The sequence below is a fragment of the Onychostruthus taczanowskii genome, unplaced genomic scaffold (assembly GCF_017590055.1).
Source record: "Onychostruthus taczanowskii isolate IOZ18803 unplaced genomic scaffold, ASM1759005v1 scaffold48, whole genome shotgun sequence".
NCBI lineage: Eukaryota > Metazoa > Chordata > Aves > Passeriformes > Passeridae > Onychostruthus > Onychostruthus taczanowskii.
This window is the reverse complement of record NW_024502347.1, coordinates 613,555-637,348: the sequence shown is the minus strand read 5'-3', so window position 1 is coordinate 637,348 and position 23,794 is coordinate 613,555. Positions and strand designations below refer to the sequence as shown.

Below are 23,794 nucleotides of genomic sequence, written 5' to 3'. Positions count from 1 at the left end.
ATGTGGGGAATGGGCTTGACAGTTGCCAAATCTGGCATTTTGATGTGCAGATTTACTGCTGCAACCGGTGTCACGCAACTCACCGGTGACTTTAATGATATTTACCAAACTTCAAAGACATTAACAGTGCTATCACATGTTACTGATCTAAAGCACTTTAGGCACGTGTCGATTAGTTAAAAGATGAACATGCATTCTGTTTGATTTCATGTAAGTTTTCTGTGGAAAGTGTCTTGTGCTCTGACTTAGTAAGTTGAGGAAATGCAGTTTTTGGCCCTTGGCATAGCAACAGTTGAAATGAAGAAACAGAATAAAAATTTATTTAACAGAATAAAAATGATATTTTATTATAGTAAATAATAAAATTTACTTACGTAAACGATCGCTTCGTGTTAAATTATTAAAATGAAATACTGAAAAATAAACGCTGTTTTGTGTTTTTGTTAATTTATTAAAAAAAATGTCCAGCCTTGCAGACTTGTAAGCCTTCTAAAAAACTTTTTCAGTACAGAGTGGATGTTACAGACCTTTCGAAATTTATGTCTTCCTTAATACTTGCATAAGTGGGCCTGAAGTTGAGATGTTAAAACAAAGAAGCTAATTTTCCCCCTGCAGCTTAATAACTGTTTTTGTCTGAAGTAGAAAACCAGGGTAGGTGTTTAAACTGAAGTGGGAAAGCTGAAGAGCTGTGGTGGAGCATTAAGTGTTGTTCTCTCCACCATCTAAACAGTTTGCAGTGATATATAAGGTGTATTCCCCAGTGTTCTTGAGCTAGGAAGATGGGAATCTACATCTGCACATCAGGCTGGGTAATGCCTGTTTCTCAGAAGGGAAATGCACATCCAGAAGTAGGAGCCTAGGTTCCTTAGCCTGCACAGGAGAAGAATGAGATTGAGAGAACGTGCTGTGAACATTTGCATGCTGACCTGGGAGCTCCTGGCCAGTCAGAAATGCAGAAGTACATGGGTGGCTGATACTCTGCCTGTTCATTGTACAGAAATATAAAAATTGCTTTTTCTGAGTGTCTGGTTCGGTGGTAACAATCTCTAAAAAATTGTTGTCTTGTACTGAAAAAATAAAAAAGGTCTTCAGGTGGTAGTGCAGTAGTCAAAATAATCAACAAGAGAATCAACTGAAATTATCTCCTGCCTTCCAGAAGGGTAATTGCACTGCTGGTGTCTAAGTGAGGCGAGATTGTGGGTCCACTCATGTTTGAAAATTTGCCCAATTGCAGAAAACAGTGGTGGGAGGGGAGTTGGAACCTGGCTTTAGAACCAAGTTGTTTTGCATCCTGCTTGGAAGAGCAGGAAGAGTTCTGAGTCCTGGATATAGCCAGCACCTCCTGTATTGCTTTTTAAGTGATGTGAGGGGGAAAAAAATAGTTACAGCTGCACTTTGTTTTGCTTTGTCAGATGTACTCTGGTTTGGGTAAGGCAGAAGGCACTAATTCTGGTTTTTTTTTTTTTTTTTTTTTTTTTTTAAATCCAAATGGGTTCAGATTGGGGGAAATACTGCAAAGTAGCTGCCTTGACTAGGTGACTTGTGTGCATGTGAAGAGGACTGCAAATACGTGGAGTCTCCTGTAAACAAAAGCACAGCAGATAAAAAACGTTCCTTTCCTTTCCCTTCCTGAAAGTACCTTGGTGAGTTGGGGTACTGGAAGGGAAAAGTCACTATGATTTTAGTGTTAGAGAAAAGTCTAGCCTGATCATTCCCATGGCATTGATTCAAATACTTAATCTGCTGAGTCTCTTGTGTTTGGACTGATTGCAGCTCAAACCTGGCAGTGGTAACTGAGTTAGTCAAGTTTAATGAATTGGAAAACTGGAATTTGTAATGAAAAGTTTTCTTGCTGTGGGACTTTGCTTTGGAAAGCAAAGTTTAATAGTCTAATCCTTCTGGAAAAGAATTTCTCTAATATCTGAAATGCTGATTTTTTTTGAGACACACGAGTATTCCAGGCAATTTCTTTAAGGACCCCAGGTGTCTGTGGAATTTTGCAGTTGATCCACAGTACCAAAGAATTCAGGTCTGTTTGTAGTTTGTTAGTTGTTGGTTTGTTTTTTTAATTTTTTTTTACTAGAGGATTACTTAGCTGTTGCCAAGAGCACATGTGTTGCCAGAGGTTTTTGCGTGCCTGCTCTTTCGGGACCAGTCAGTAGTTCTCTTGCCTGGTGTTTTTCCTGAAAAGAGGAATTAAGTAGGTTATAATAAAAGCTGCTTTTGGTATCTCTTAATAACATAGTGTAATATCTTAAAAGTCAACGCAAGGCAAAATGGGATGGCACTAAATATTGTAGGCTATGCTATTTTTGTTAGTGTTAGTAGATGGGTGGGTGTTTTTCAGTGTGAAAGGCAAAAAGAGAGGAGGCAGAACGGAGGAAGATGTAGTCAAAAAGTGACTCGGCCTTGCAGATGAGGAGTGGAAGGAACAAAATGTATGAGCAGGGCAGTTTGCAGCATGCAGCATCAGCATTGGATGAATAAGATAAAGAACTATAATTAACATTGTTGCTGGATTTAGGAGTATTAATGGAAAAACTTGTGGGTCATAGAGGTTAAAAAATTCCTTCAAGGGACACCTTTTTATGAAAAAATTTTGAATGTAACTAGTACACAGTATTTTGGTATTTATATTAGCAAAAACCAAATTTCTTTGCTTGTAGTGCACAATATAAGCAATTCTGTTGTTTCCTTGTGTAGCCGTTTTTTGTTCAAAAACTACTTGATTCACAACTCCAGAAGAGAAAAAGCCCCAAGTGTATAAAACTTCTAGAAAGGTGTGCCTGAAGTCTCAGGAAACTACTCTGTTCATTGTTTATAGCTCATTGTGTTTGAGGAACGAGTTGGATGGAAAAAAACAATAGCAATGAAGTACAGGAGGCTTGTGGTCCTTGGAAATAGGACAGATCTAGTTGGCCTCTAGTGTTCAAATGCAACTGTAGTCTGATCACCCTTGAAGGGAAAGGGTTTGGTCCAGACCAGTCCAGGGTCTGACAGGAAGAGCACTTGGTTCCTTTCCCTTTTGGAGTTGTCATATGGGGATGAGGGACACTGATCCAGTCCTGTTGTTATCTCAGAGATTTGTGTGAGCCCCATCTAGTCCTGTGTTTTGTTCTCTTGATAGTTGCCTCTGTGAATATGTACCCATACTTGTTTTCAAAAGGCAAATAAATTCTATGATTCTAGTGGCAACAGAGATAAAAATGGTAGGTTTCATTAAAAAAAAGAGGTAGGTTTCATTAAAAAAAAAAAAAGTCAGATAAAATTACTAGCTCCATTACTTTAATTGCTCCTTGTTCTATGTTTTGCAATGTTGGCAGTTGTTCTATGATTTGCAATGCTGATTCTGTAACTCTCCTGGATTATTCTCTCGTGTACAAGTATTGAGTACAGCTGTGTGTACAGGTATCACAGGAGTATGTACTGCTGTTAGAGTTCTGCATCCACGTGTTTGCTTTGTTAGCCAGTCTTCCTGGAAAACACCACCCCACCTTGCCTGGACTGGTTATCTGTGTGCTTGTATGCCTCTGGGCTTGGCTCTCTCAGGTGCAGCCTTTGGTGACATATCTGGATATCAGGATGATTGATTGGCTGGCTCAACACTTGGCACCATCACAACTCTTGGCCCTGGATTGCTGAGAGTTCGAAAGGATGGGGAGGAGAATTCTGATTTTACTTTCACATTCAGGCTGTAATTCAGATACGGAGGAGATACTGTTGAATGACTACAAAGATCTACAAGAGATAATTTCACAGGAGCGTTTGAAGTTTTCTTTTACTCTTTTCTTGAATCTTTTGATGTCTTCCTGAGTTTTCCTCCAGGGATTATGACCATCAGCAATTTTGATATGATTCAAGTCCTTGTTGTGTAACTGTCTTTCAGAACCACACTTATGTTTCTAAGTCTATGGGCTGCTGTATCCAATAAACTGGGAACCTTGGCAGGCTGGACCTGTATCACATGGTTTATGAGAGAGCAACTGACTTTTCTTTTTAAGAAATAGTAAGTCAAATTTGGAACACAGAAGTTATCAGAGTACACAAGTGTAATTTGTGTGAGGTACTACTTGAAGGATACTTCCTGCAAGGAAGGGACTCCACTATATATGTTATATATGTTATAACACCTTGGTCAATAAGGATTACATTGCAGTGGAGGATGAAGTTCTGCAAAAAGCTGGACTTCAGTTTTGAACAAAAAAAATGCCTACCTAAGGAAACAATGGAATTGCTTATATAGTGCACATCATTATCAGTGCTGCTGTAGTCTACTTTCTTTCTCATGCTTGTGTGGCTACTGAAACCAGAGCAGCGAACCAACAGTGAGTTCTAATCTGAAAACTAACCTGATATATAAATAGTGTTTCATTTTATTCAGCTGCAGTCATTTTTGTACTGCTTTGACCTGGCATTGTGATTATGAATACCTATGTAAATGAAGATTCTGGAGTAGTTGATATGATGATTGGGTCAAACTGGAAAATTTATGGTAATTTCTGTAGTATGCTGTCTTTGTTTAGACCAGAATGACTAATACTGCTGTTGTTTTTGCATACACACATGCAATGTCTTTATACCTTTGGAGCGTTTCTGTTGTAGTCTTGTCAGCTACTCTGCAGAGTGTCTTGTGGTTTTTTTTCCTTATATAAATTTCATTCTGGTTAGGTTCTTCCTGTTCCAACCCAAGGCTAAATTGCAACAAACAGCTTTGTTAGGGAGAATAATCTTCCTAGTATGTCTGAAAGCTAGTTACCAGTTAATTTTTGTGATTTTCTTTAGAGGCAGTACTTGAATTTCATAGTGATGAAACATTCCTATAGAGTTCATAAGATGATTGGGAGCTGTCACTGCTCTGCATTAACTCCACATGCCTCAGGTTATGAGCTCTGGTATGCTGCCTGTCAGACAAAACTATATCCTCTAAAATCTCCTTCATACAAATCCACTGAAATACTAAGTTTCACTGTACTCCATTCATGATAGTTTTGTTGCATGTAAAATAAGTTTCATACTCCCAATGTTATTTCTTTGTCAGTATCTCTGTTGTAACTCTCTGTAATGTAGAGAAGAAAGGTATTGTGACATGTTACAAAATGAGGCTTTGCTGTTTTCTGGCATGACTGATGTACTATAATGACATTGTGCTGTCTATTTTGCATTATTTACATAACATAATGTTTTTCTTGATGCTTATTATTAGTACCTGCAGTCAGTGAAGCTTAGTTGACTTTGAAGTTTTCCAGGAGTAAGAGCATTACTTCTTGCTCTTCAACTTTGTTTTGTTTAATTGGTCCCTGTAGTCTGTTCAATGCCATCTTACTCATCCATTTTTTGGCTACCGTTCTTTGAGATTTCTCAGATCCCTTCCTCATTTTTGCGTTGCCTTAAATAACTGCTGTTTAAAGGGGAAGTTAGCAAAATGTGTATGTCTATTAATAAACCTTTTTCTTAGGCTTAGCAAGATGTGCCTGTGCTTAGTCCATAAACATGATTTCATCTTTCAACACAGTCTGCTTGCCTCTGGACACTTTGTTTCCTGATAATGTTCAGTCTCTTTTATCATGATTTCTTTAGCCTCCTGAAAGAAGTGTTATTGAAGGCCATCTTGAAGTTTAAATATTATTGATCTCTCTTTATATTATTGAGTTACTAGTCTTGTATGAAGCACTGTTCTTAAACTATGATAGCATAATATGTATGTATGTCTATTTACTCTTAGCCAGTTTGAGCTAATTGGAGATAATAACAAACTGTAGCCTCCACTTGGAGCAATGTCTACTAGAGCAGGCATCTAATGACCTTCCCCAGTTGGGTATTGATCCAAGGATGGAGACTCCACAGCCAGTGTTTGGCTACTGTGAGCAAAGATTTTTCTTACCTTTAAGTGGAATTTTCTCTATTTCAATTTGTGTCCATTGCCTCTTGTTTCTCGTCAGAATACCACTGAGAAGAGTTTGGCTCAGTCTCTTCACATCTTCTCACGGGGTATTTGTGCATTCTAAGATTGCCCCCTGCAGCCTTTCCTGCTTGAGACTAACCAGCACCACCTCTCTCGGCCTCTTATCTCTGGGTCAGATGCTCCAGTTCCCTTATCTTTGCAGCCCCTTGCAGGATTCACAGAAGTAGTCAGACTGCCCGCTCCACCTTTGGCATTGTTGGTGTTTCAGGCTTTTGACACTTGAAATCCATTATCACCTCCCTCCTCCTCCTTTGTGCTGGCCCACTCCCACCTTTCCCTCACCTGGTAATGTAAATACTGCACCAGCACACACCTCCTCAGGTGTCTGAGTGCCTGCTGCCTGCCAGGCTCTTTTAATAGAATTCTACACATCAAAGATCATGCTTTGAAATGACAAAAATATTCTAACTTTTATTGCTGTGTATTGAGAAGGAAATTAAGGATTTTCAATAAACATTCGTCTATAATGCTCAGCAAATAATTACGCAATTTGAAGTTGCTTCTGCTCTGTGAACTCCAGGGAAGGAGATGCAGTGACTATTTGCATCCAAGCTAATGTAGTGTAGCACTGATAACATAACTGCCTGGTTTTAAAATAGTCCTTGTGTGAAGGAATTATATAGGTTCTTTCTTATGTCCTCCACAGACTTTTGTTTATTCTTTAATTTTGTGAACAAACCATACAGCCTTAGACCACTGCAGTTCAATCTTCAGCAAATATGTACAGAAAGGATAATTCTGAGAAAACATTCCCTTGTGGTCTTGTACTATCTGTTTTCATTTCAGAAACCTAATTTATTACAATATCAGCAGCTCTGTTTTGGATATTGCCTTTAATTTTTGTGGGAACTGGATAGGAATGACTGGTTCTAATAGCTAAATTAATAGCAGCCCTTTAGTAAGGATGGGACCAATTAAAAAATGATCAGAGCTAGTTTGTTCCCACACACAGGAAGGGATTACTGAGATGTTGAGCCCAGCATTTGTTATCAGCAGCATGTCTATAATCCCATGGAACATGGTGTCACTTAGATGGTGGGGACTTGAACTTAGACTGGAAGTTGTAAAGCAATTTCCTTGCTGCCTTTTTTCTGAGTAAGCAGAAGTAGTGCAATCTTTGGTTGTTTATCTTCTGCAGTGTGCTTTTTTCAGCAGAGCTGTACTTTATGTATATCTTCCAAGTACTCAACAGTTTTGTTGTTTTTTTTTTTTTTTTCATTTTTAAGAACATTGATTGGAGGAATAATATGTAATTCGAAACGTGTTAACTGTTAATTTATTTTTCTTAGTCTCTAGCTGTTGTCCTCTGGGAAATGATTTGTAAAACGTGCAGTAAACTGGCTCCTAAACTGGGTTTTAGCCATTTTTCCAAGATGCTTCAATAAAAACATATCAAATAGAAAATGCATTGAGTAAATAAAGTCTTCCTACTTCATTGTAAATAAGTATATTGATATTGGTACATAATTTTAGCTGTATCTTATCAGTGCAGTAACTGAGGAAGGATAAAACACTATCATATAATGTACTAAATAAACTGTGATCTTTTAGCTTCTTCAGTCTAGAATGAATGAGCAGTCCTTTCTTTTGCACCAAAACACAACTTTCTTGGTGGCAAGTTCATTATATGAAACCAGGAACAGTGTTCTTGTGTACCAGGTAGGAAAGTTTGCTTTGAAGAAAGAAAAACCCAAACCCCTCCACTTTATTTAGCAACAACATCAAAAGAGATTGTTCTAATTACAGATGTCCTAGTTTTAGCACTTCCTATATTGCATTGAAAGCTTAAGAGTCAAAGCATTCAAGAGGAAAAGAGAAGGTTAGTATTCATTACCAAGTGATCCCGAGTGAGTTGAGATGTTGGAGTTGGGCTGTGTCTTTGGAGACTTTTGTCAGTGTTGTCTCTGGTATCAGCACTCTAAACCTGCCTGTTGTCCTTGGACTGACTTCTGTGACTTTGCCTTGTTTGGTTTCTGTCCCCAGGTGTGGACTAGCCATGTGTCTCTTGAGGAGCTACTTAGTCTGCTCTAGATTAGAGCCGGGACAGCAGCGAAGCCACATACAGAGTGAGCAGTTGAGCAACAAGGACATCAGTGTTAAACAAATGGATTTGGTTGGTCCAAGGAGGCCTGTAGCTCTTGTCCAAAGAGCTGGAAGCACTAAGTGTGCTTGGGGTATGCAGCCAGGGCTTTCTAGGACAGTAACTTGATCCTGTGTTGTAACTGAACGTGCTGGGGTTGGAACAATCTCAGTGGGTTCCCAGGCTGAGCCTGTTTGTTGTCAGTGTGCTCCAGTTTGGTGCATACTGTAGTAGTTTCAAAGTGGTTGGAATTGGCTGATGACATCTGCTTCTATACAGCGCTGCTTGTTTTTATGAGAGGAAGGAAGGTGTGGTAGCAGTGCCTTACCTAAAGATGCAGTTACCCTCAAAGCACATGAGATTGAAATTGAGAGCCTGAACTGTGGTGCATATTTTGGACATAACAATGGTATGTGTCATGGTTCAGAGTAACAGCCTTATCAGGAAGTTGATTTAGTCCAGCTAGATAATATTTTTTTGAATCTTGAGTGTACTGTTTATGTGATGACTTTTGGATTCTCCTTCAATTTATCTGTGAAAATATTGCCTATGGCCCTTTGAGTTCATTGGATTAAGTTGTCATGTGTGTGACAAAACTGAAGATATGTACTTTAAAGAAAGCCTTTATGATTTTGGCACACAAAAGAGAATTTGAAGTTGCCCTTTGTTCTTTTATAACTTCAAGTAGTTTCTTACCTTTGAAATATTTATATAGCTTAGGCTCTTCAAAACCTAGCATTGCATTCCAGACTTGAAAGAAATTAGAACTCTCAGCTTATAATTTCTGCCACAGCTGGGTACTGGCAGTGATCTAGAAAATTAAATCAACACTGGGAAGTTTTCTGGAAGCTAAAATGTGCAAGCCTGGGATGTATTTTCTAATCCTATCAGAGTAACCCCATTTTTTACAAACTGAAGCATGAAGCATTATCAGCTTTTTACACCTCTGTACATATCAAAGTATTTTGTTCATAGTGCAGCAGTTTACTGAATATTTAATTTCATGCAGTGAAATCACTGACCCTTGAAGGTCTGTGGGGGGACTGGGACAGAATTGGGTAAATTAGTGGGAAGGCTGGAGTAGAACTGCACAAAATTAGTATGGACAATGTTAGTCATTGTATGCAGTCAGAAGTTTAGTCAGCATGGCCCAGCTCTAGTGTTCTGACTTTTTTTTTTTTGCTGTTTCTGATATTAGGCAAAGCAAATAGTATGTTGCATGCAATTTATGCAACCTCATGCTGCAGTATTGATCTTTTGTATATGTGGTTTAAGGCATTTAACTTAATGTATGTTATGCTCAGTCTCTGCATTGAGGTCTGTGCCAACAACTGTATACTGTATTAACAACATTTTTATCTGAAAATGTCAATATTTCAGCAATTGGTCAAAATATTTTAAAGTATTTTGTAGATAATTTAGCTGTATTTATTAAGGATAATTGTATTGGGAAAATACAGGTCGAGAAAGGCAGATATTCTACAAACTACACTGCTGCTTGTTCTTTGGGATACTGTCTCTGAGCAATTGAGATTTCTTTTCTGTTTACCACTTGCTAGTATTCCAGGTACATATTCTCATGATCAGAGCAGGTAAGAGAGGTGCTAAAGAATAAACTTAAAGCCCAGGTGAAAAATTTTGTCATGTCTTTAAAACTGCCTCCATCTGGCCCTATGTGGTTGTTCTGGAGTTCCAACAAAAAAGGGTGTGGGTTCTTAATGGGACAGCATTCCTCTACGTTTTGAGTTAAGGATCAGAATGGAAAGGATAGAAACTTAAAAACTTGTAGCAAATTTTCATATTGCAATTATGTTGTCTTCTGAAGGTGATAAATCTTAGCATTTCTCACAGCTTGCTGTTTATAAGCAGTGTGAATTCCCTGGAAAATGAGTGGTATTCTTTGGGGTAGGATCTCAGCCTGAGAGATGGCTGGTCAGTGTTTATCGTGCAGAAGATGGGGATAATATGAACAGCATTCTTAAAATGAAAAGACTGTCATTATTTTTATCACGACATTGCTTTAAGAAAAGAGGATTAGGGCTCTGCTTTTTTTTCATCTTTGCAGAGATCTACAGAGGGCTCCATGAACTGTTCTGGAATTCCTCTTCAACATGCTTATTTTGAGAGAGAAGAATTTCTGTGACTAAGATACCACAACTTGATTCCAGTGGCTTAAAACCTGGTTACTGTTCTTCTTTTGTGTTAAACTAAAATGTGAAGTAGGGAAGGCTCAGTGGATTCTATAAGATAATTAGGAGTGGTCATACTTAGAAAAGGGTAAGAGTAAGGTGGACAAGGTGACCCCAACAGTCACCATGTGCCTGAGAGCATTGTCCAAATGCTTCTTGAGCTGTGTCAGGCTTGGTGCTGTGACCACTTCTCTGAGGAACCCGTTCCAGTGCCCAGCCACCCTCTGAGTGAAGCACCTTTTCCTGATGTCCAATCTAACCCTCCTCTGGCCCAGCTTCAGGCCATTCCCTCAGGCCCTGTCACTGGGCACCAGAGAGTAGAGAGCAGTGTCTGCTTGTCCTCTTCCCCTCATGAGAAAGTTGTAGACTCCCATGAGGTCTCCCCTCCGTGTCCTGTCCTCCAAGATGAACAAAGTGCCCTCAGTCCCTTCTCATATGGGGCTTCTCCTCTAGACTCTCCACTGTCTTTGTGGCCCTCCTTTGGATGCTCTGTGACACTTTATACCCTTCTTATATCGTGCACTCAAAGCTGCACAAGGTGAGGCCGCGCCAGTGCAGAGCAGGGTGGGACAATCCCCTCCTGCCTGGCTGGCGATTCTGTGCCTGATGCACCCCAGGATATGATTTGCCTTTCAGTTTATTTGCTTTGTATGAGTTTTAAATTGCATGACAGAAAAATCACAGGGGCCATGAACTAACTTCTCTCAGGCTCTCCATGCCGTTATTGCCAGAACTACCACCTATCTTTTGTGCAAAACTTATAGCTTGGGAGTGGTGAATTAATTTTAAGGTAATCTTGCCACCAAGTGTGAAATTATATAATGAATTAAGTCCTTTTTTCTTGCATAAGTGGCTGAAGTGGCCAACCTTTTAGTGAAGTGTTGGGTGTAGCTTTGTGTGAAACAGACATCAATTGAGTCGTGGGATTAACAGTTTGTGATTGGGGGAGTAAATGAATGTTTGGTGGGAGGCTAAGAAGTAGTTACAGAATGTCTTAGCAATGTTTACACAAAGATAGTTGAAATGAGTGGAGTTCAGGACTAGAGTATATACAGAGGAAGGAAAAAGGAGCCTCCACTTATTGTTAGGGCTGGTGAAGAGGAGATCAAAGGTATCTGCTTATTTTAGAAGTGGGACATCTTGTTAAGCCACCCTCCACCGGGAATGCTACATCCACGCAGATGTGCTTGTCTTCTAAACTGACTTGTACTGCTTCTGATTGCGGTTATGCTTTGTTGGCATTGTTGTTTGCTTTGGCAGTTGCTTTTTGTCTTTAGTTACCTCTCCATTTTTTATGAAGTAATTTCATAATTGTAAAGCACTTTCCTGTGTGCAATTGGTTTAGCTTAGACGGGCATAGCTTCTGTGAAATTCTGCAAGTAATGAGTTTCAGTTTAGTGTAAGACAAAGGTAGCGCAAACATTTTGTGATAGAAGACCATAGGCTTTTAAAGCTGGTCTGTTCATATGCTTGCCTCCAATTTAAGGAGAGTTTCAAGTATTATATGTACATTTTTGCCCTCAGTAGCTATATCTGGCCTGTTTTAAAATAATAAATGGGTAAACTATATATAGTTTATAGGGTAGTTCCTCTCCCTTACCTTTTTTCCTGTTTTTATCTGGGTCACTATGGGAGTGCTGAAGCAAATGTGATGGTTGGAGGGTTGTTTTATGTCCTGAAAGGCATGATATATACTGAGGTAGACACAGTCTTCCTAAATGGCTCTGTTGCCACTCATTCAGCGATGCTTGGCATCACACTGTACCAGTAATGTGCATTTTGCTTTCATTGGTGGTTTTTTTTTTTAATTTTTATTTTTATTTAGCTTTGCTCTGCTTGTCTGTGTTTTTTGCACTGTTACGCTGAGTGACATTTTCAGGCAGTGATGCAAAATATGCAAGAGTGGTGTTACACCTGGAGAAAACTGGCAAGGTGTGGAATTCAACTGGCAGATTGTAGTAGATGGAGGTCTGCGGAGTACATTTAGTGGTTTGTGGAGAGTTACTGAGCTGGGCAGGTGCCAGCTTTTAACTTTAAGGTGGGCTGAAATTCTACAGTTAACCCAAGCTGTGCTGCCTAGGTCTGCACTGCCTGTAGTGGGAGCTTTGACTCCCCACTCACACAGGCATCCTCACTTGGCTGCTTTCACATGCAAGTCGAATCCTACTCCAGGTGTCCTGTAGAACACCAAAAAGTGCTGTCTTACCCTTATGAGAATGTGGTACATCTTTGTGGTCTTTGCTGTAACAGTATCTGCAATGACATGCACACCAGTCCATGCTACTTAGAGGTCACGTTTACAAACCTGGTTAGTTGGATATTTAGGGAGTTATTGCCAAAGTTATCTTTCTTTTGAAGGTTTATCAGAGCCTGACAGGATCGATACAGAAAGCACAATGCCCCATGGAACTCTTTGATGCTCTGAGCTTGTACGTAGTCAATAATTTAGCTCTATTTGCTGATGGGTCTTCCATGTGATGTTGTGTGATCTTTACTTCGTGGCATATGGAAAACAGGCTGATCCTGACTTCATGGCTAACACTTTTGAATGATTCTTGAAAGGTAATTTCATCTTGTATTTGGAATGCTTAAATTCATTTATATAACTCCCAACAGTTAAACTGTAATTATAGGTGCTGGATCCATTTCAGCTGTTTCCAAATATGAGGTAGTTATAGGCAGCTTTTCCAGCTACTCCACCACTATGTTTGAGTGGTTTCTTGATGAGCAAAGTTAGGCTACAAAGAATAATAAAGTCAGTGTGAAAACATCCAGAAAATTGAAGTTGTTTACCATCCAGTCCTGGTAGACTTGTAAAGCTTGTTCTTGGAGGCAAGATAGAGCTGCTTGGTGTGTCCTCCCCAACCCCCACTGCACTTTAACCTTTTTGTTTCCAGTTTTGGTCTTGGCACAGTTATAGAGCTGCTGGCATACATAGATGCCAGCCAGTTATGCCCTGTCTCTGGGAGAGGGAATTCATGCTGAGTCCCACATTTGGTAGAAGTTGGAAACTGCAAATCGCTTCCTCTCTGAAGCAGTGCATTGCTTCTCTGAAATTTGTTGTGGCAGGACCTAATGCTTTGCCAAAGTATCTGAGAGATGTCAGTTGGTACCTGCCATTCAAATTTTTTTTTAGGTGTTGGCTGGGCTAATATGCTATTTGAGGCTTTTGTTCATGCGTTAGTTACATCTCAGGAGGATAACCAAATATTTGTAAATTAAATTGGGAGTGTTTTTTAGGAGGAAGCTGTCTAATAGGTGAATAATCTAACTAGATTTTAGGTGGATATATCCAAGTAGAAGTGGAATAATTCTGGATATTTTTTCTTATTCTAAGGAAACCACTTAGGAAAACCTTGCAGTAGTTAAGACTTGAAGGTATTTAGCTGTAACAAGAAATTTGTAGTTACTTTTATGCTGGTATTAGAGGTTAAATAAAACAGTAGAAAAATTGAATCTGAAAGTCTAGACATTGTTTGCTATCTCTTGATGTAAAAAAACCTGATTATAATCCCATTGGTACTCACTTTTATATATGCTCGGTACATATTATATAGGAAAAGTTTCTATTTTGTTTTTATCATTTACTTAGCTTGAATATTCTGCCTTTTTTTGTGTTGGGGGGCTGTGTGTGTTTGTTGTTTTGGCCTTTTTTTTTTTTTAATGAGTTTGTTTTTGTTTTGTTCTGTAATTCTCTTTAGTTTCTCTTGAAATAGACCAGTTGCTATGAAAATAGTTTGGAATGCCGTGCTGCCTGGTTTTGGCTAAACAGGTGTAGGCAACCAGTGGCACTGCTGGGTATCTGCATGGAAATGAAGAGCCACTTCCTTCTTTTCCTAACAGTTGTTGTCTGTATATAGACAGTATCTGGAAGAGCGCTGCTCTGTTAGAAAATGGCTTGAAGAATAATGTATTTTTTTTCCTCCTGAAATGGTTCAGTGCTCTCCTTAAGAATGCTATCTAGACAATTAATCTCAAGATTTTGCTGTGCTGTTGATCTTCAGCAGCAGATTGTCAGGTCTCCTGAGTTCCTGTGTATATCAGCTCTTGATACTTTACTGTTGAGAATTGCCAAGATGAATTCTACAATTTCTGTTTGAAGCTGTCTGCTTTTCTGAGCTCTCAAACCAGAGGAGAAATACAGAAAAATGGAAATACTCTGCTGTTATTTAATAGTTTTACTACTCTTATTACATTTACTTTTACATTCCTTATGTTAAATGAGGTAAGATGTTCTCCACTTTTGACTGGAAAGAGGGAAACGTAGAAGTAACACTTAATCCAATTAATGTATTTTCCTGCTCTGATTCATTGTGATGACTTTGAGCATCTGGTGGTAACTGAGCATGAGCTGCTTAAAGTCACAGAAACCCAATTCCTATTATTTTTGCTCATTGAAGAGAATAAATGAATTACCAGACACTAATCTTGGTATAATTGCTTGCTGAGCAGGAGATCTTAGCTCTTAAAGAAATTAGTTTTGTAAGTTTATGGAGCTGTCAGAACTAGTGAACTATTAAAAAAAGGTTAACCACAAATGAACAGCAGCTGAGCTTTCAGTCTTTTATTCTTAACTATTGCAGTTGAACTTTGCAATATAGAAATATATGCAGTGGACATAAATGTTATTTCTTCCCCTTTGCTGTAGTTTAGTCCCAGCCAAAACTGGGACACCCTTATGAGTTTTACTATTATTTATCAACTGAAGTTTGGTCTGGAGACTGAAATTTGTCCATGTTTCTGGCAGTACAGTGGTAGGAGGTATGTGCAGTAAGATGCACTATGTACTGCTGGTTTGAATGACCAAACCATTTTGGGTTTGAAGTGACTGTTATTTTGGGTTGGTCCTCTGATTTGGACATAGATGAAGGCATGTGATTTTTAGCTCTAGACGGTCTACCGTGTGACATTTGCATCAGTTTTCCTTATTCTCCTTCTTTTGACATGACTTAGGCAGGTTAGTATCCAAAATTCTTTGAGTTCTTCCTAACTGTGTGGCCATGTGATTTATGGCTTTAGGGTATTGGTATTTGGAAGTCATGTTACTTTTCATTGGTGGCCCTACTGCTTTGCCTTTGGAGAGCAGCATGAAGGAGGTTTTAGGAGTCATCATTCATAGTTCCTGCTCAGTGGCATTGACCTCACTGGAGTCTTCTGCTGGGTCTGGGAGCAGACTTCCTCCCCCACACATACATCTGGAAACACTGAGAGCCCAAAAATAACTAGATAAGTAAGCAAGCCTCAAATACACATAATTTTTTTTTTTCTCTGTAGAAGAAAATGTCTGTTAACTAATTTTCAAAACCTTCAAAACCTTATTTGCAGGGTAACTAAGGAGTACTTTAAGGACTCCTGGATCTTTCTGTCCTGATGGGTATTTTCTATCCCTGTAGATTGTTGCTATGGGCAGTCAATGAATTTTTTTGAGGCTATAAAAATCTGTATTTCTCTGTCAAATTCTTATTGTGTATGTGGTCTTTACAAATAACAATATACAGTCATTGAGATTGTTTTACACTGTTTATTATAATGTTTAGTACATTATATGTTTGATCAAAACTCTGCATGGATTCTGGCACAGTGATAACAATATCCTGGGTTAACTTAGATTAAGTACTCTGATTGGAAGTAATTGTTTCATGCAGTGTGTTTCTGCCTGCCAATGAGAACTGCACTTCTGTCCTGTAGACAGTCTCTTTGTTGTGGAATCTGTTTGAAACTTCCTCAGCTTAAAAATGTAAGCTTTATTTATTCTCCTTCCATTTATTTTAACTACTGTCAGAATATCAGGATATAGCCGACTTGTCATACAGGGACACTATTATTGATATTCTTTAGGGACAAACTGTGATCCCTGTAAGTTGTGTTTGACTTGTATTCAGAGTGGGCTTGGAGGCTTCAGAGCCCTCCTCCAGTCAATGTCCAGGTATCATCCCCAGATTGGTAACAGTGGAAATGTAAAAGCTATGTATTGTCACAGGTACTTGCTGCAAATACATGATGTTTTATTTTCAACACACAAGAAAGAAACAGCATCTCCTTTTGCACTCAGGGACTTCTGTTTCTGTATGCAGACACACACTTTTAGGAAAGTACAAAAGCTGAATCAAACCCAGGCTACTGTTTGTAGGTTTATTTATGCCACAGCATAGTCCCAGTGCTTTTAAAAAAAGATAATAAGAGCTGCACACAGTGGAAATAAATCTATTATGGGAAAAAAGTCAATATTGTATGTTGGTCGTTGCAGAATTGAAATTTGATAGTGAAAATATTAGAGTAATTAGAATTAGATCTATCAAAAAAGCCTTTGAATATATTGGTACAAAATGCAGAAGTATATTATTTCAAAATTATGGGTCTTCACAAATGCAGTTGTGCAAACAAGAAAATGGCTTATTCTTGGCATTTTTTGGTGGTCAAGACTATGTACAGCATATCAAAAGCAGAATAAATTGAAAAGAATGTTACTTTTTTCCCCACTGCTGTCTTTGAGTTTCCAGGACTGCTGCTAGTAGAGACTTCCTTGATTTGGTATTTCCCAATGCCTTTTTATTTCCAGTTTAGGGTTAATTAGAATTGCTTTACACCTTTCTTGAGCACTTGAAGGTTGGTTTTAAACCCAGATGGTTCAAATTCTGAATTTTATGAAGAAATTAGCATATGCAAAAGAATCAGTACACATATTGTACAGTCAGAACCAATAAGGTTGGAGAAGACCTCTAAGCCCAAACCACTAACCCAGCACTGTTAAGTCCATCATTAAAGTGTATCCCCAAATGCCACATCCACATGTTTTTTGAACACTAACAGGGATGGTAATTCATTCCACCACTCTCCTGGGCAGCATGTTCTCAGTGCCTGACCACCTTTTTGGGGAAGAAATTTTTCCTGGTTCACAATATCCTCTCCTGGTGCAACTTGAGGCCATTTCCTCTTGTCCTGTGACTTCCTACATGGGAGGAGGGACCAACCCCTGCCTCGATACAACTTCCAGACCCTAACTTTTGAATGCAAACCAGGAACATGGCATAATAAGAAGCAGTGGGGGCTTTTATTTTGCACACAACTTATTAGATACATCCCTGGCTGTGTGATTTAGTGCTTTTTAAAAATGGGATTTGTGTTGCTGTGACTAATGAGTGGTCACACTGTGTCAGTGTGCTCACTGGCATGACTGTGCTTGAGAAAAGAAACTGACTTGGTGCTAAACCTGATTATAAAGATTTTTGAATAATTGAATTCAACTTCTGTCTTTTAAAGTAATGTCTTCAGTGGTATGAGAACTCTCTCAAGGAGAATTGGGAGCTGCTGACTGAAATATGTAATAGATTCTGTAATTTTCTAGCAGCAATTTCATTATTACAATTGATATTTTATTTACTGTTATAAACTTGAGCCACTTGGGAACAAACCTCTGGGGTAAACTAAGGAATGTTTAATTTATCAAAAAATGTGGTTGCTTGTTATTTCTGTTGTATCTTCTTCCTTGTGTTTGGTAGCTATGGTGAAGAGACACTCATGGCATAAAACCATTTTGAGACCTCCATTTGTAAGGCTGTACTTTGCATGGATCCTCCTGTTAATTTGCAAGGAAGATTTATGACCTTTCAAGCGCACTGGCAGTGGATTTTAGAGGAAATAGCTCTGCTTATGAAAACTCCTGGCTGTGGTGTATTAATGATAGGCTGGGCAGGATCTCTGGATCCCCTGTTCAGAGCAAGTTCAGTCAGATCAGATGACTCGGGGCCTTTGTCCAGCTGAGTTTGGATAGAGATCCCATGTTCCATCTTCTGCCTCCTGTGTTGTAGCTGTGCACCTTTGAGCACTGTAGTTATGTTTTCACTGCCTTTTAGGTGACTGTATATGTCACTGAGATCTGCACTCCTTGTGCCTCCCAAAACTTTTTATAGTGCTGAAAACCCCCAAATCTGCCAGTCTTTCCTCCAACGTTAGGTGCTCCCACCCTCAGTTACCTTGGTGGCCTTCTCCTGCTCTCAGTCCTGTACATCAGTGTCTGTCTCTTGCTCTGAGGTGCAGAAAACTCTGAGCAGCTCCAGATACAGCCTCATGAAAATGGAGTGCCCGTGTCCCTCAGCCTGCTGGTAATGCTCCTGCTAATGCAACTTGGAGTGCAGTCAGTTTTTATTGCTGAAGGGCACCGTGCTGGCTCACATTCAGCTTGTGTCCATGAGGTCCCACGTGTTCCCTTCTGCAAATCCGCTGTCTAAGCAATTGACCTGCAGTCTGTACTGACTCCTGTTCTTTTATCCCAGGTGCAAGACTCTGCATCTGCCTCTGAATTCCTTCTGTCTGCTGTTGTCCCTTTTTGTCAGCACATTGAGGTCCCTGCACATAGCAGCCCTGACCTTCAGCATATCAGTCATTCCTTCCAATGTGATACAAGTTGGTCCATGTGAAGTGTTTTTTTTAATACTTGTTATCTCTTATAAAACCAGCTGTATGTCTTTAATGCTTAGTAAGAGACTTTCACACTGGAAATCGATCTGACAGTCTTCTGCATCTAGTAATTGATGCTTACAAATTACTAGTAATTGATGCTTATGAAGCTTAAAAAGTAATTTCTGCTGGTATACGCCTTCTTCCCCTTGGTCAGTCTGTGATTTTTGAACTTGGAGAGGCTGAAGTCCAACTGACATAAAATTGCATGTAATATCTGTGGACTTCAGGATGCTCAGTTGTAGAGGATGCACCGTTAAAATTTATTTTCTTAACATAATCCATGCTTCCTTGTGTTCTAAATGTGCTTTCTAATAATTTTGCAAGTTCCATCCCATTTTTGTTTGGTGAGAAATTAAAAAGTAAATTGCTTTATTAGATCATCCATATATATTCTCTCTCTAAAAAACACCCCCAAAACACACAATAAAGCCAACTAAACGTAAAACCACCTTTCAGCTGCAGTCACCTGAGTTTGTGTTTTAAGGAGGAATTTTGTCTCTTCACCTCTTCTCTGTTTTCCAGGTGATTAGTTAATATTGCCAAACAGCAAGGGACTCAAAATGGATTCCTTCTGGATGTTGCTGGTAACTGCTCTCTGTATGCTAATTTGACCCCTCCTTGTTTCTTTAACCTACTTTATTCGTACCTCCGAGGGCTTTTCTCTTATCAAATGCAAACTTTGTTTTTCTGAGAATCTTTTGTGATGGATGAGCCCTTTGTTGAAAGCCGCTAGAAGTTCCTCTTAAACATACTTTGAATGGCATGTTACTTTAGCATATCCAGATAATTCTCCATAAGGGATTATATCTAAACACTGTTTTTCTTAAATCCTTTTATTCAAAAGAAGTTTAATCGCATGATTCATGATTGCTTGATGAATGATAAGTATTTAAAGCTGCTTTTAGATGTGCAAAAGTTCATGATATTCGGCTGCTTTGAAGAGGTCTTGTATCAGAGGTGGTGACCTCATTGTGGTGAAGAACTACTTTTGTTTTGTTTTAGTGCTTTCTGGAATAACAATTAGATGAGGGAGAAGAGCACTTCTTTAGAAAGGAAATAAACCTTGCAAAAGAATAAGGCATCTCTCACTTCTTCGAAGTTTTATTCTCGTTTATTAGCAAAATGCAGAAAATATACTTGAAAATATAAATTCTCTAATTATGTTCTGAAGAGCTTTTGTTCTCCTTGAGGAGTAGTTTTAAAAATAATTTTTAGTTGTATCTTTGCCACGTGGAAATGCTGGGGTCTTTTCCCTCAAACAAGAAAAAAAAAAAGGGTCTTTTTTTCCTACCCCTGTATTTAAAAAAAAAAACAAAAAACTTTTCTTTTATCTGGCTGTATTAAAGCCATGAAAAGGGCGGTGGTCTTGAAGCATCTACTAACTTGCACCTAACAAGTATTTAGTTGTGATTGTCAGGAAACCTACTATTTATGTTCAGCAATACTGCAGTGTATGGCATCATCTGTTTGCCTTGGCAAGGTTATGAGAAGATACTTTCTGACTGGGGGTGAGGGGCAAGGGAGAAAGATTGATGGAGACTTTCATGCCTTGTTCCTTCCAGGCTTTTGAAAAGCAGGAATGGCCCAGTTTGACAGTAGCCATCATGAATATGAGCAGCTTCAGTGAATTTGTCCGCTGTCTTCTAAGGAGCTGTCCCTAGTTGCATTTACGAATGGAAGAGAAACATGTAAAAGTAACATTGCTGCTTTGGATCTTTTAATTTTCTAGTTTCTGTAATTTCTCATATGAAGTCTGTAATATTCTTACGAGTAGTAAACTGGTTGTAGAACTACCAGAATCCTTTAGTAACTATGTTAGAAGTTTTTTTGTTTTCTTTTCTTTTTTTTCCCTAATTGATTCACTTCAGAGCTCCTGAAAGTTAAAGCATTGCCTTAAGCTAAGTGTGATGTTGGCAGGAGTTGTGCAAACTTCTTTGTGTAGTTTTTGCCAAAGAACCTCGTTCTTGACCTGAAATATCCCTTGTTTCCAGCTGTGAGTTTCGTGAACAAACAGTATGAATTTTGACAAGCTGATCATTATTCATGCAGAATAATTTATTAGATCAAATTTTGTTCCTAATTGGTTTCCCTTTGTTTTTTAACAAGCTTTACTTTGTTGTTTTCACTGCCTTCTTATCAGCTCTTACTTTTTGCCCATGTCATTGGGTTGAGTAAGTAATTCTAAAAAATGACTGAAGGATGCAAGTGACATGTGACATTGTGACATGTCTAGTTTAAATGTCAGATACCACATGCAATTTACTGGCTAAGAATGTATTAAAATGCAACATAATTTTATTGGTACATGGAATTATTTGAATTGGTCTTTAAATTGTGATGTTCATAAGCCAGGAATACCCAGGGAGAGAATTAATTACATTTCAGCTTTAAAAGAAGATTGAATTTGGAGTGGCTTGGCATTTAAATTGCTGCATCAGGTTTTGTTTCACAATAAGCTAGTGTTATATGCTATTTTAAAAATCAGGAATTTCTCCTGCAAGGAAATTTTTTCCTCAGTCAAATAGTGGGAAAGGTTGAGTCAGACATAATCTGTACTACAGCTGGTATGTGTGATTCCTTAATGCTTAAATGATAGGGTGATGGAAGTTATGGACTGTTTCCCCTGTTAATACAGTATACGTTTGTTCCCCTTCTTACCTGTCCTATTAATCTCCTTCCATTTGAATGATGAATAATTTTGAAGCAAAATTCATTGTGAGCCATTAGACAGTAGGGAGGCAATTTTTAAAATTGAAACAAACCAACGCAAAGCCTCACCTAGAACTCAACTTAGACCTAACCAACCTTCACCCCTGTGCATGCACACAGTCCTACCCATGTACTCAGTACCTGCTGTTGGGCAGCCAGACCACACAGATGAATATTTCGAAGTGGTCTTGCTAGAAATCCTCCCAATGCAATTCCTGCTATCAAAATCCTCATGTCTGCTGGGTTTTTCTTAGGTCAGTAGTTATGTGCTGAATTTGGACTTTTGTACTGTATAGAAGATCATGGTGGTGAGGCTCTCTTAATCCTGTTCCACCTCTGAGTCTTTACTGGATTAGAATTTACTCAGTCTCTTGTCTCCCTTTACTGGCTGCCGTATGTCTTCTATCCTGTTGTTTATCTTCCCACCATTATCTCTCAATGACCTAACCTATAGTTTGTTCCCTACTGCATTGTAAATGTAGTCCTTGTGTTGATGACTTAAGTATTTTGAGGAGTGGATATGTAGATGTACTGTGATCTTTGATCTGCTTATCTAGGTGTGATCAACATGTGCTGCTGTTTTCTTCTGCTGTTCTTCCTGGTGTTTCCACACCCAGGCATTCCGGTTCATTGTCAAATCAGTTGTAATGTTTCCATGTCTCTGCATTAATGTCTCTGCATTTGTACAAAAGGAAAGAATGCATGCCTCTATTCCACAATAGCAGTTTCCGCATCTGTTATACCCCTTAAACTATTAAAATATTCTTTTCAGACCAATTGCTTGAATTGTTATTAAAATTACTCCCTTTCTGTTTGGGTAGCTACTTCACCTTCACATTCTTGTATAGGGCTTCAGTTTGTTAGAATCTTTTTGCTCCTATCCTGTCATCCAAGAAATCTGCCCAGTTTTCCTTCTTCCCCTTTTCTTGCTTTCTCTACCTTGCTGGTGCCAAAGGAAGCACAAGACACCAGTGCCACACTAGCTTTAGTGTTGGAGCTTATCAGCTTAATGCTTTGCTTGGTTCTGGTATTGCAACTCCTGTCTCGTTCATACCTGCAGAGTTACTGATCCTCAGATCTTACAGACCTGCTCAAGACTTGGCGCTTCCTCGGTTTCAGGCTCCCGATTCACTTCCTCTCGTGGGCTGAGTGTGCATTCCCTGCACAGTAAAGCTCCTCTTGTTTCCCTTAAAGAAACTCCCTGAAGAGCAGCCACCCTCTTCTGGAGATGGATTCTTGGAGAAGTGGTGGGGTGGTTGTTGCCAAGTTTGAACTGCCAAGGGCTCCTCACATTACTGCTGATTTCATCCTTTGGCACCCAGTGCTTTGCACTGAATAAAGCACGAGCCACAGGGCTTGCTGCTGCTCCCGTCTGCACCCTGAATTGAAACCAATCAGGCCTTTTGATTCTTTGTTTTCTTTGGGCTGGCTGGGGGATACTGAGTGTCAACAGCTTTTCTTTGAAACATTTTAGCTAAAGAAACATGCCTGCTATAGTTTGCTTTTTAATAATTTTAGAATAATCAAAGAGCAGGCGCTGTTCTATTGCTGTCTGCGCTCCCAGTAGTTAATTACTTGTGCAGTCTGTTGGATTGATGCATGTGTTTGCAGTCTTACTTGAAAATTCTCCAACACTACTCATGAGCAGGCATGCTAATAATTCATGTTGTTTGATTGCTTTTACCTAATACTAGTTTACATTATGTTTGCTATCAAGGTCAAGCTATGCACAAATTTCTGTATTTCTCTTTAGGGATCAGGCACGAAGTCTTTTTTTCCCGTGAAGGCATTTGAACTTCTTGGAAATTTAGAACAGCTGCTGAGCTCCCTAACTTGTATTCCAGTTGCTGCAAGGAAAGTGTCCTGTTCTAGCAACTCTTATGCTGTGCTAGTCTTTGGGAGCAAGTGCAGGGCTTCCCAGAGGTATTCTTTATGATAGAATAATGCTCTTTTTGTCAGTATAAAAGCTACTAGTGAATTTACCTGACAGGGATATGTCCAGCAGGATTTTTGTGCAATGCCTTCTTGCCCCTTGACACAATTCAGAGCTCTTGATGACACCTCAGTTAACTCTGTAGTAGCTGGGAGTAAATGCTACAGTGGGTTTTTAGGAGGATGAACCTGTTGCCAAGTGGACACTGTACAGGAAAACTCCTTTGCTAAGATGGTGGAATTAAAACTGGACTTTCAGAACTGGAAATGTCTTGTTTAGCCAGCTCTGCTGAGCTTTGCTATGTCACTAGTTTTTCATTGACTGGTGTAGGAAAGAATGAATTGTGTTGTGTGACAAGTGCAACTTGCTGGAAATACAAATTTGGACCAGAAGGGGCAGGCTAGTGTGCTTTAAGTAGAGCTCTATTTTTTTTTTTTTTCTTTGGTTCTAAGTGTTTGGGA

The 23,794-nt window shown here is 39.1% G+C and overlaps 1 protein-coding gene across 1 annotated transcript in view; it reads left to right on the top strand.

Moving 5' to 3' along the window:
• Positions 1-23,794, top strand: part of SLC16A10 (solute carrier family 16 member 10) — a 63,162-nt gene that overhangs the window by 1,155 nt on the left and 38,213 nt on the right. The window lies entirely within an intron of this gene.